Source organism: Anastrepha obliqua, chromosome 2 (genome assembly GCF_027943255.1).
Source record: "Anastrepha obliqua isolate idAnaObli1 chromosome 2, idAnaObli1_1.0, whole genome shotgun sequence".
NCBI classification, from domain to species: domain Eukaryota; kingdom Metazoa; phylum Arthropoda; class Insecta; order Diptera; family Tephritidae; genus Anastrepha; species Anastrepha obliqua.
The window spans coordinates 11054868-11069155 of NC_072893.1; positions in this window are offsets into that span (position 1 = coordinate 11054868).

Here is a 14288-nt window from a genome sequence, read left to right on the forward strand (position 1 = left end):
ATCTAGAAGACAAACAATATACAAGGTGCTTTTAATAACATCAGGGCGTAGTCAATTATCACTGTGCTAGATAGACTAGAGGTGAAAAGACCTATCTGTATCTGGATCTCGTCCCTGCTTGGCTGCAGGGAAGTTAATGCGGTCGCAAGAGGGGCGAAAGCCACTAGATTCGTTCACAGGGTGACGCCGCAGATTGGTGCCCCATTCGCTCGTACTTTGGCTAGTTGCTATTGACGAAGTTCTGATAATGCTAAATAAGGGTGAGGTTAAAGTAGTAGCATACGCCGATGACTTGGTCCTGATGGTATCGGGACCGTTTCCTTCAGTCATGGCTCAGATTTTGGAAAGGTCACTCACTAGCTGTACTCAGTCGTTGGGCTGTCAGAAGGTTACAGGAGATTGGCCTCTGGCGGCAATCTCTCAAGGGACATGGTAGCAGTTAACACCGTATTTCTCCGAAGTTCGAACAGATCTCTTTATCCGCAAACTATAGTTTGAGAATCGTGCTAGGGCAATCCTTCCAAATAGGCAGGCTTGGATCGAGGGGAAAATCTGCAACGAAGTTTTTACCTCTACCTTCACTGACGGTTCCAAGATGGAATCGGGAATCGGAGCAGAGGTTTTCTCTAAATCAGCTAATTTATCTGTCTCCTGTAAACTGCCGAACACTGCTCGTATTTTTCAAGCAGAAGTCTTTGCGATCCGGCAGGCATGCAGAATGCTTAGGGAGCGCGGGAGCAAGAGAGATATTAACATATTCTCCGGTAGTCAACCCGCGATCAAGGCTCTGACGACGCCATGGTGCAGAACAAAATTAGTAAACTCCTGTAACAAGGAGATCAAATCTCTTGGGTGTGCAGGTAATATTTCACTGATCTGAGTTCCAGGACATAGGAACATAGAGGGAAATGAAATTGCTGATGAGGTTGACAGGAAGGGAACTGAATTGGCCTCAGAAACCTCCCACCTGGTCTTCAGCATTCACCTGACAGTTGCTAAAGGGGAACTGCACAAATTATTTCTCAGGAAAGCGCAGAAAAGATGGAGTTCCATTTCTTCATGTCCTATTTCGAAAACCCTTTGACCCCAGTACAATATACGAAGGACTCAAAAAGTCTCCTCACCATTCAATTTCCAAACTCGTAGCTATGTTTACCGGTTACTGGACGATCGGCACACAAAGCTAGGATAACTATTTAATTCCCATTGCAGAAGCTGTGAGGACCTTTCAGAGAAGGAGACCGTTGAGCACTTTATCTGTAAATGTCCAGGTTTGGCAGTTAGGCGACTAAGGTCGCTGAAGGCTCTTTCCCTCGACAGTCTGGGGCAGTGCGCCAACCTAAATCCAATAAATTTCCTCCATTATATCAACAGCTCTGGCTGGCTGTATGGATATATAAATATATAAATAAAGGGTGGTTAAGTTTTAAGGGCCGGTCTTGATTTTAAATAAAATTCCACTTTTTGAAAAAGTTTTTATTATTTCTCTTTATTGTGATAATATTAGTATAGCTCAATTACGTGTAAAGCCAAATATTGGCCAAATGGCCACCGCGGCCTCAGCGGCACACCTCCAAAGACCACCAAATGCAAATAGTTCCTTATCTTAACGGTGGTTAGGTTTTAAGGGCCGGTGTTGATTTTTAATAAAATAGAATTTTTTTTTAAATTGTTATCATTTCTCTTTATTGTGATAATATTGGTATAGCTCAACTACGAATAGATCAAAATATTGGCCAAATAGCCGCCGCGGCCTCGGCGGCACACCTCCATCCGATGGTCCAAATTTTCTATGACGCTGAGGCATAATTGAGGTTTTATGCCGTTAATGTGCCGAATTATCTCATCCTTTAGCTCTTGAATTGTTGCCGGCTTATCAACGTACACCTCTTTTTTCATATAACCCCAAAGAAAGAAGTCCAATGGTGTCAAATCACATGATCTTGGCGGCCATTGGCATCGCCGCGACGTGAGATTATTCGGCAATCAAATTTTTTGCGCAAAAGAGCCATTGTTTCGTTAGCTGTGTGACAAGTGACACCGTTCTGTTGAAACCACACATCGTCTACATCCATATCTTCCAATTCGGGTCATAAAAAGTTCGTTAACATCTCACGATAGTGAACACTATTCATAGTAACTGCCTGACCGGCCTCATTTTGGAAAAAATACGGCCCAATGATGCCGCCGGCCCATAAACCGCACCAAACAGTCACTCTTTGTAGGTGCATTGGTTTTTCGACATCCCTTCGCCCAAATGCGGCAATTCTGCTTATTGACGAATCCACTGAGGTGAAAATGTGCCTCTTCACTGAAGATTAAGTGCGCAATATGCATTTTGATTTGAACGCACGTTTTCATAATAAGACTGAATAACTTTAACGTGGTGTTTGATTATGTATTGATTAAAATGATGATTAAAATTGAGTGTGTCTGATATTGAAAAATGTGAAATGGAATGCAGAAAAAACTTGATGTTTAAGTGTGGTTTACACTCAACATCGGCCTTTAAAATTTAGCCAGCCTTTATTACAGTTAATTTGGGAAAATGTCATACTAATAATTTATTACGTTTCCGAACAGTGTATAAGTAATCCTTAAACTACGTATTACGAATTAAGCAAAGAAATACACAAAGATCGAATGCTGCTTCCATAAAAACTTACGGAAATATATACAAAAATGTTGGATGTACTTTTATTACTAAACGCATTGGAGCATCACTGCGTTTATAATTTCTGAAACTCATTTACACAAGAATATTCTTTCTAATTTTCGCTCCATATATTCGTCTTTATTACAGTCGTATATTTACTTTTGGGTATACGCATAGATTTCCACTACGAAATCGCCCACTCATTCTCAACCCAAAACTGACCGGCCGGCCCAGAGGCCAATGTTGGCGTTGAAAAGAATTTATTTGCTGTGAACGTAAATCGGTCGTAGGAGCTCCATAAATTGCTAAGGTGATAAAGCAAAAATATACAAAAATATAGAAAAATATATATACAAGAATTATGCCAGCGCAACAACACAACAACAAAATGCTGCGAAAACCATTGTGCAAATCGAATCTATTTCGAAGGGAAAAGGAAAATGAAATATTAACACAAAAAAAAAAATAAGAAAACAAAAAATTACGATGAGAATGAGAAAATTCTCTAACTTCACTGCTTTACTTTAACTTCCAAACTTCGGTTGCTATATCATTGCGACATTCACTTTTATGACTTTGTGTGTTTTTGTTAAAGCCAGCCGCCTATACAATCAAAGTAAATTATGTTCATTGGCCTTTTTATGACCCCCCATTATGCGCATCATCGTGTCGCCACCACCATCAAATAGATTTACTTCTCTACTAACTATAACCATTCAAGCGATTAAGCTCCTCTGTCTTGTAGAAAATTATATTCAAAATCAAATATTGGCTACAAGAATGTCAGCCAACAACCAGTGTTGCCAGATTGAGTTTCGTTTATGAAATGACTTAGTGCCACAAATCGCATCAAAGTTGGAAACAAAAATATGACGGGTATGGAAAAATTACTTTGTATAGTGTGGAATTTTACGTAACCTCCTTTTTTTTATTTAACTTTACTAAACAAAAATTTAAAAAATAGGTTACGGTTAGTTAGTGAGGTTAGGTTTGGCAGCCGCATCGCACATAGGAACAGCGATGGCACTCAGACCACGAAATGGATCCTTCCAGATTGAACCATCCTGAGCTTTGGACAAAGCGTAAAAGGCTGTTCATACCTAAAGCGTATAGATCATCCATATTCACCAAGATGCAGGACTTCAAATATTGCTTTCTGCTTCTGGCTATAGCCAGGCCTGTGAAAAAAAGTTGTTGAATCGCTTCCAACTCCTCTTCTTTCCTACAGCTACGACAGAAATCATGCAAGTAAACGCCTAACTTTCTTGCGTGATTCCCTATGAGATAATGTTCTGTGAGGCCCCCTACTCAGGTCCTAATTTGAAGTCTACTCAATTTAATATTATTCTTGGATAGACGTAAATTTAGCCTTGGTCATGATGGGCTGGCAATTTCATAGGAATTGGCACTCATTCATCTTTAATTTACAAAACTAATTAGTGCGTCCATAACAAGAAGCTTAAAAGTTGCGAGAGGCTGATTATGTTTGGCATACAGGTACCTTCTTTTGCAAGTTGGTCAGCCCTACAGTTCCCTGGTATATTTCTGTGGTCTGGAACCCAGCATAAAATAATACGATACTGTTTAGCGATCTCATAAGAGATTGCCGATAATGTATATTAAGACAATTCTTGAAGTTATTTGGAAAGCATCCAGAACCCGAGGGGCAGCCTTTTGATGATATTCTCTATGATATTATGTTTATCTCTAACCATCTTAAGGCTTCATGAATAGCTTTTATTTCTGCTTGAAAAACACTATAGCGGTTCGGTAGTCTCTCTTACCAACAAGTGCTACTTTGGACTAAGTAGGCAATTGAGCAGTAAAGTCCTCTCTCGACGAACAAAATTAACACTCTACAAGACTCTCATCATGCCCGTCCTAACGTATGGCGCAGAAGCGTGGACGATAACAACATCCGATGAAGTGAGACTTGGAGAGTTTGAGAGAAAGATTCTGCTCAAGATTTTTGGACCTTTGCACGTTGGCGAGAGCGAATGTCGCAGGCGATGGAACGATGAGCTTTATGAGCTTTACGACGACATAGACATAGCGCAGTGGATAATTCGATGGAATAGGAAGGCCTCCTCTGCGTTGGAAAGATCAGGTGGCGAAGAACTTGGCTTCATTTACTGTTTCCAATTGGCGCCGGTTAGCTCGAGAAAGAAAATTTTGGCCCGCTTTGTTGAACTCTTCCGTAATCGCGTAAACAGTTTAGTTCAAAAGAAGAAGAAGATCTGATAGTTTAAAATAGTCACTGATAAAAAGCTCTTCGTAATATAACAATGATCCTACACCGGTGTCCATTTTAGATCCCTCCGTGTAGATGAAAGGATGTCTTGGGTCATGGATCTTCCTAAACTCATATCAGTCTAGAATGGATTTTCACTGAGAAATTCCTGAGCAGGAAATCGGAGGATGATAATCACAATAACTGAGTATATGCACATAGGAGTCTAAGATGGTTGAATGTCCTTGTGTGACAGTCTTCCATTGTGAGCTCGCTCAGGGCCATAAAGTGGAACGGGCCGCTGAGTGTTTGTAGAAGAGATCCAGGGATGACAGATGTTAAATGATGCCCAAAGGCTTGGATGGTGTGTTTTTCATAACACCACATGTTGCTAATTCCGCAGAGCTGTGCGACCTTACTCAATAAATTAGAATAGGTCTTTTTCTGCATAGCACGCCACCAGGTAACATTTTCTTATAGAAGAATTGACGTGCCAACTGCAGTACAAAGCCAATGAGCTACCTTAGGTTTAATTCTCCAGGCCCCTCTGGCCTAAATCGCTCTTACAAGCATAACGAGCTAGGCTAGCTTTCCTAACTCTTTCTGAGATGTTTGACTTCCAAGTTAATTTCCTATCTATGGTTAGTCCAAAGTACTAGGTTTCTTCTGAAATCAGAAGGGGAAGCATAATTGAACTTAGCTGAGGGATTGTATGTTTTGTAGTGAACAATATGAGTTGTGTGTTTTGTGTACATCTACTCACTAATCTCCTGAGTACCTATTCTTTTATTGGGTTGGCGCTTATCGCCATCATAGCGTTTTTATATTTTCTTTTATTTTGCAACGAAACAGCTCGGGTTCTTAGCGGTGTGTATGCAGAAGTTATCATAGGCAAGCCTATCGTACGAAAATGGTTTGCAAAGTTCAAAAATGGTGACTTTGACGTCGATGACGCGTCCCACAGTGGAAGGCCTTCTGAATTCGATGAAGAAAATCTCAAATCACTTTTGAAGGAGAGCGGTCGCCAAACAATTCGAGAATTGGCGGAAAAAATGAACTGCGATCATAAAACGATTCTCAATCATCTTCATTAAATGGGATTTACCGAAAAATTGGGAGCCTGGGGGTCTCACGAGCTCAACAAAAAAAAACAAAGAAAGTTGCCCTGAAATTGCTTCTCAGCGTCGCGCACCCCATCGAGCAACACGCAGTCTAAAGAGCGCTTTTTGTGCCGAATTGTCGCGGGAGACGAGAAATGGTGCCTATACATTAATATGAAGCAAAAAAAGAAGTGGGTGACTCCAGTAGGTATCCCAAAGCAGAGAGTCAAGCCGGATCTGCACCCAAAGAAGGTCATGATGTGTGTTTTTTGGGACTGGGAGGGCATGGTGCATTGGGAAATGTTCCAAAAGAATGCCACGGTTAGCAAGGAGGTGCGCAAGTCGTCAAAGCCGCACTCCAAAAGCTCGAATGGGAGGTTCCTCAGCATCCGCCTTATTCTCCTTTGCATCATTGCATCGACTGATTACCATATTTTCTGCGCCCTGTCAAACCATATGAAGGGCTTTACCTTCGACAACAAAGAGGTCCTTAAAAATTGAATCAACAACTTCTTTCAGACCAGACCAGGTGGTTTTGGCGGAACGGCATTAATAAATTGGTCCAGAGGGGGAAATAGGTTGTAAACAGCAATGGCGAATACATAACTGATTAACTTATAAATATAATTATTGTTTTTTGTGGACGTAAAAGTCTTCGGTCAAAACACCACGAACCGATCCCCTAACCCAATAGATTCGCATCAATGACTCTGCTACGTTTTATAGGTTTATATTTCAATAAATATTTCACTGTATGACAACTGCCTTTATTTACTTTTCATTTAACCAACCGTGCGTTCTCAATTTTCCGCTCGCTTTTTTCTGTTGCCGCTTACAACTCCAGCCCTGAGGTGACCCAAATGTGGTCGATGTCCTTTTGCGGCTAGCAACTGTATGGCATCAATTTGCAACATTGCCAGACGCGGTAATGTAATTTACATACAAATAAATTTGCCTCTGCGGTTTTTGGCCTTCAACATTTTAAAATGTGCTGGGGTCGTTTTTGGAACTAATTAACACCGACACAAGCGGGTGATCGGCGGCGAGTGTACCTTAAGCAAAAAGCAAAAGTAAGTAAAAATATATAAAAGCCAAATCCGGAAAAAAGTAAAAAAAAAAAAAAATAGAAAATTAAAAATATTTTTTTTCTGAAAAAATACTGTAAAACGAGTGAATATTGTAATGTACCACAAAAATGCTGGCTAATTAATTAGATTAGTTGACCGTGCGAACAACACGAAAGAGGCGCAAAGTGACAGCAGAGAGCAGAGAGCACAGAGCGGAGCGTATGAAAGCAAATGTTAGTTAGGGCAGAAAAAGTGAATTTTAAGCGAAATTTAAATGAAGCTTATGCGCCACTTAGCCGGCATCTGCGGCACATGATTAGGTACATATGTAGGTGTATATATACGTATACACATCTACAGTGGAAACACGATACTTGCGACACAATTTGTTTCATTGCGTACTCAGTACTTGTGACATTAGCACATTTTTACCGCAATACTTGCAACAATTTAGGTTTTGTCTTTCTTTTTTGCTCTTCTTACGTTTTTGCTCTTCTTCTGTCTAATTCAGTGCTAAAAATATCAAGCCTAATTCGAGCGAAGGCTGGGCAGACGCACAGAAAGTGGTCCGTAATCTCATACTCCACTCCACATCCATCTGTTTCCCCCTTAGAAAGTGGCCCGTCATCAGTCCAATCAGCTGCCTACAGCCCCTTCTGCTTATTGACAGGGGGATCTGCGACAATCGATTGGGCATGACAGGTAACATCAGTTTTGTTCATTTGCAACCTCTCGCAGCTCGCTTGTGGGTTAAAGTTAGCTAACCGTGGCTTTGATGGCTTCAGAAGGGAATACAAGAACAGGCCGAAGAAGTTGGCCTCTGAGTTTATCCTAGCTGAAGAGTCAGAGGTCTCATTACCCACGTTACACGCGACACCCACGTGTCCCGGGATCTATGTTAGCATCAGGATTTTATGTCTACCGACATAGCTGGATCATCTATCCGACATCCAGCCTGGATTTATAGTACTTTTGACTCATGAAGTGGTTGTAGGGCAGTCTAGGAGCATGAGCGCAGCATTGCTGTTGTTGCAGACACATACAGATTTGCTTCTCTTCCCGTTTTCTAACAGGTGGCGCTAAAGTAATCCTCCTATCAGAAAATGCTATAAATTTTGCGATTGGCCCCTATTGTCAGTTCTGTTTTGACATTTGTGTAGAAAACACATGCGAAATACACGTTAATAAACAATGTTACGCTACACTGCTCCAGAAAGCGGAATATTGCTGACTATTTATTGTATTTGACCAATAATCGGTCGGTGACTTTGGCACAACGTTAATTTCGTCGCAGATTTCCTCGCCGTCCAACGGCTACTGGTGAAACACTGCGACGTTTAGCCGCTCGCCTGGTAGAGACTGGCACAACACGAGATGCTGCCAGGCGTGGCAGATCCCGGAGTAGCCGTTCTGCAGAGAATATTGCTGCTGTAGCCGAGGATGTCATGGAAGCGCCGTCGACATCGACCAGACGACGTGCCACGCAAATGGGTATCAGTCGACGGTCGTTACAGCGAATTTTGGTACAAGATTTGAAGATGTTTCCGTACAAAGTCCAGACGGTGCATCAGCTGTTAGCTGCTGACCGCCAATCGCGTCTAACATACGCTCAAGCCATCCTTAATCACCACCAAGAGGAAGATGATTTTTCATCAAAAATAATCATGAGTGGTGAGGCCCATTTCCATCTTAGCGGCTACGTAAATAAGCAAAATTTACACTTATGGGGTACTGAAAATCCGCGTGCAACCCACGAAGAGCCATTTTCGCTGGAGGAGTCATCGGACCTTTTTTCTTCGAAGACGTCGCGGGCCAAACGGTTACTGTGAATGGTGAGCGCTACAGAGCAATGATAAACGAGTTCTTTTTGCCGCAACTTGATGAATTGGGATTGGAAAACATGTGGTTCCAACAGGATGATGCAACGGCACACACTGCACGTGCCACAACCGATATGCTGAAGGATGCATTTCCCGGGCGCCTAATCTCCCGTTTTGACGATTTGCACTGGCCAGCAAGATCGCCTGATTTGACCGCTCCAGACTTCTTTTTGTGGGGCTTTTTGAAGTCGCGGGTTTATGTCAACAAGCCTCAGACTTTTGCAGCTCTTATAGACAATATACGTCAAGAATGTGAGGACCTATCGCCGGAAGTTTTGGCCAAAGTGATGGAAAATACCATAAAAAGGGCTCAAATGGCAATCAACTGTGGCGGCGGCAATTTACATGACATCATACTCTTGACTTGATGTAAAAAAAATTAGAAGAACAAATAAAAATAATCCACAAGAAGAATCAAAGTTTGTCATTTTTTTTTTCAATTACAGCCAAAAAACATCGCAAGGTTACTTTTGCGCCACCTGTACAATAAAGTTCATCGCTTCTTGAACAGCATACACCTCCGCTTGAATGACAGATGCATATATTATAAGAGGAAAGTGTAGTTTGTTCCCGCTGGATTCCATGTAAATATCAGAGCCGAAATTATGCTCGGTCCTGGAGCCATCGTGGAAATGCGGAAACAGTATTTGCCGGGTTCATTTTCAGAGTTTCACCAGAATTGAGCCTCTGGCCGCACCACTCTGAAATGGGATGCCCATACTGCAACTTCAACTCAGTCATCGTTTTAAAAGCTGTTTGAAAAAGCGTCTGACTGGAATTGGGGCGATATCGTTTCTCTTTCGGAGTAACGATTACAGATAGCTGATGATGCATCTAACATTCAATTTATTGCAGCTTTGCTTCGGGCAGTAGAACCATTGCCGCAGGTCTCTGAATCTGAAATCGACCGATGTATTGTTGAACTTCATTCGATACCTCCAGCTTTAAATGAAGAATTAGAAAGAAAGAAGAAGAATAAAAGAGGAAGCTAACGACGTGATGCTAAATACGAATAAAATTACATGGAAGGAGTCAATGTCAGTATTCAATATATGCTTGGATTGGGCAAAACAATGTTTGCTTACAAAAAATACCAAAATCGAGAAGTTCTTTAATTTCAAATGAAACATATCGCTTTAAAGTATATTTACTTTATGTAATAAAAACTAAATAAAATTTTAAATTGTATGAAAAAAAAACACTTCAGTACTTGCGACAAGATCGAAACTTGCATCCAAAACTAGGATTCCTATAAACAAATTTTTAATTTGTATGAAATTAAAAAATAATATATATCTCAGTACTTGCGACAACCTCGAAACTTTCACCCAGCCCAGTTTTCATTACGTGCACGAATCGAATTTCTACTGTACTTGTACCAATATACATATACCTGTGTGCAAACTCTAATTAAATTCTCCTAAAACCGACCAGTGGCCAGCATATTTGATTCCTTTGCAAAATTCAATTAAAATTTAATCTTCGTAGCAATATTTGTATGAGCTTTGTTTTTGTTAATTTATGTCAATACCATTAGTGTCCACGCAGTAACTCAATAAATAAAGTTCACTTAATGGCACTTCAAAATCCATATCTACTCATCCCCATCACCTTTTCATCCCTAATACCAGCTGTAGCAAAAAGTGAGGATACATATTCACAGATACATTCACGCACCACAGCCATTCATTATGAATAAAATAATTAGTGTGCGTGATGGCCAGTGTTGCGTATTTTGGTTATTCTGCGGTCTTAGTTCGCACATTTGCCACTTTAATGAGCTCATTACTGTGTCGCATAATCGATTGAAATATTTATGTGACTATTTTTCAATGGCATTTGGCATACAATGCATTGTTGTTGTTTTGTTACTTTCATTACTCGAATTCGGCGGTTGTTCGTTGGTCGTTAATCTGATTGTTGCAATGAAATTATGCCGGTGGTGGTTATTAAAAGTTGTTTATGCTAACTTAATTTGTTGCTTTAATTGAGTGAATTTTCGTTGGCCATTTTGTAGCTTATAACACTTTTGTAATTTGAAAGTTACACGTGTTTTTCGATAATTAACTGTTAGTTGTGGAAAATGAAATTTTGTTTATTTGCAAAGCTGGTAGATATATTCTCATTAGTTGGACATGGCGTATGAGTGATGTGAGTTAGTTCGTGTTTCTCCGGTAAGGGTGGCTGCCGTAGTTAAGTGTGTTTTGTACATGAATACTACACGATGTGCCGGTGCGTACAGCTTACATGAAACAAAAAATAATAAAAATAGTTTTTTGACTAAGCTGATGATGCGAATTCATCCATCAGAAGTAGCTTCCGAATGGAGACGTATATGAAATAAATGAAGATGCACATCATAAATTGGATAGAATGTTATATCTATTTTTTAGTGATAATTTGAACAATATATTTCTGAATGTTTTTCTCCTACAGCGTTTTGTGATAGGCATTTCGGTCGTTTGAGCTTAAATAATGAATTTTATCAGTTTCCCTCATCGGCTCCAGGTGAAATAATATTTATTTATTTTATTTATATCAGTAGTACAGAGTAAGATTTAGGCCCTTTAATAGTAGTTCATATTATTGTATGTAACTATAATGATTTTAACATGCAATTTTTTTAAACTAATTTTTTACAAGTGTTACATTACAAATCAATATCAAGTGAGTCCGTAAGTTCGTGCGTTTCTAAATGTGGTTTTAAAATTAATAAAAAAGATGTTTAAAGTAATCAATAATATATTTTCCTCCATTATTTACAATGTCTTCCCACGTTTAGTCAAATTTTTAATTCCCTGCTCAAAAAATTTTTTGTCCTTGGATCCAAAATACGCTTCGATATCCCTTTTTATAGCTTCTTTTGAGGAGTAGTTCTTGTTACTCATAAGGGATTGAAGTCCACGGAGTATCGGAGAGTATGGTGGATGCGGCATTAGCTCCAGCTCGTTCAGCTTGCCTAATGTTTGCCTTGCGGTATGAGGTCTTGCGTTGTCGTGGTGAAACAAAAATTTGCGTCTATTCACTAAACTAGGTCGATTTTTTTTAAGTGCCTCATTCAGGTTTGACCATGTTCCACCAAATAAACAAGAACATCTTCTTGGGGTGAAGACCATCTCTAGGGGTCGGATCCATTTTTCATCACCAGTAACGATACCGTTCAAAAAACTTTCATTTTTAAGCCGTTGCAGCAGCTGAGAACACACATTCACTCTCTGCTGAAGGCTGGCGACGAAAAGTCTATATGGAACCCATTTTCCCAGCTTTGAAACCTTTCCCAACTGAACCAGGTGCCTGTGAACTGTTCCATGCGATGAATTTAACCTCTGAGCTATCATATCGATTGTCAAATTTGGCTCAGCTTCCACGAGTTCGAGCAAGGCGTCGGAGTTAAAGACTTCAGGACGACCACCGCGCCGGGCATCCTCCTCGTCGTTTATTTCTGCAGCAGCGTTTGTTGCATTTTTACCACTTTTATAAAAAAAATACAAAATACGCCTCTTATACGCGTTCGAAGATTCCATTTCATTTCTTAACATTACATGCTTCTATCCGCCATTAAAATCACTTGTTGAATGCACAATATAACAAAGAAAATATAAATAGTTCCGTTATTTTCCGCGAATAATTTTTTGTATGCAAAAATCGTACAAAAGTGAAATTATGGGTAAAATACGCACGAACTTATGGACTGACCTGATACAATACTTTTTCGGTTTGACAATTCGCGTTGCTTTTCTTCAACTGCATTGTTTAAATTCATTAGTTGTTCAATGAAGACATCAGAACTGATCGTTCGAATGGGTTGGGTTCCTTTGTAATCCCACCAAACTGATAACAAAACCTTCTTTTGATGAATATCAGCTTTTCATGTCGTTTGAGTTTGTTCGCCTGGCCTGCTCTACGATCTTTCCGCTTGACATTGTTGGAAAAAACCCATGTTTCATCGCCAGTTATCTGTGGTTTTAAAAATGGATCATTTTCACTACGTTTCTTTAGCAAATCACAGCTGTTAATATATATAAAGGGTTTTTCAATAAGGGCGGGTAGATGTTGAAATGGAATAAATGGCGTTTGCTGTGTGGCACGTAGCGCCATCCTGCGCCATATGGTTCAATATGGGCCATAAGATATTGAAAGAGTCACCACGTCTACCAAAAATGGGCGCAATGCGCGCAACCTTTGCGTTAATGAACGCTCATTTTGATAATAAAGTTTTATCATTTGAACGTCCTGTTCAATCGTGTAACTTGCAATGATGATTTGGCATAAACAACCGAATAATAAACAAAAGATTTGACAGATGTCACCAAAACAAAATGGCTGCCACAGGGCGCCAAAATCGACCCGCGCCAATTGAAAAACCCTATATATAATTGCCGCGTACACCCCTTTTGGGTGTTTGGCCGAGTTCCTCCCCCTGTTTGTGGTGTGATGTTGTTCCACAAATGAAGGGACCTACAGTTTCAAGCCGGCTCCGAACGGCAGATATTTTTATGAGGAGCTTTTTTATGGCAGAAATACACTCGGAGGTTTGCCATTGCCTGCCGAAGAGCGACCGCTTTAGAAAAATGTTTTTCTTAATTTTGGTGTTCCACAGAGATTCAAACTTACGTTCACTCTGTGAATTCCGAATGGTAATCAAGTACCGGCCAATTCGGCTACGGCGGCCGCTGTTAATGCGTTTCTTTCAGTTCGTGAGGAATCCATGTATCGTGTTTTTGAACACAGACAAGTTGTGGTAAGTTATTTCCAATGCATTTATGTGATACTTGAGGTTTCTGTGCAATCTCACGTGTTGTACTGTGACGATCCGAATCGATTATTGCTTTGATTGGGGCGTCATCAACTTCAATTAGACGACCAGAGCGTTTTTCATCTTTGAGTGAAAAATCAGTAGAACGAAGTTTGGCAAACTAATTTTGACACTGCCGTAGTTTTAAGGCTTCGTCACCATAAACAGCACATAAAAAGTTAGAGCTTGCGATGCGGTTTTCCCTTTGTGGAAATAAAAAACCAAAATATGACAAAAATGTTCCTTTTGATCTTCCATTTTTCAAGGAACACTAAACGAAAACTACGCAACCGGTCAAAAAACTTTTTTTACTGATTGACAGCTGAATTGCCAACTATCAAATAACAAAATGTGTTTTACATTTGTACTACGTCTGCAAACCTAAAAATGCAACTGAAGTCATCTATGTGTAAAATCCACAATTACTTAGTTGCCAACCCAATAATATGAACTATATTTGTATAAATAAAAATAATGTAGGCTTATAATTTTGCGCACGTTGCGTATATGAGAAGAAATTGTAGGGGTACGAATCAAACGAAAAAAAAATAATAATAAAA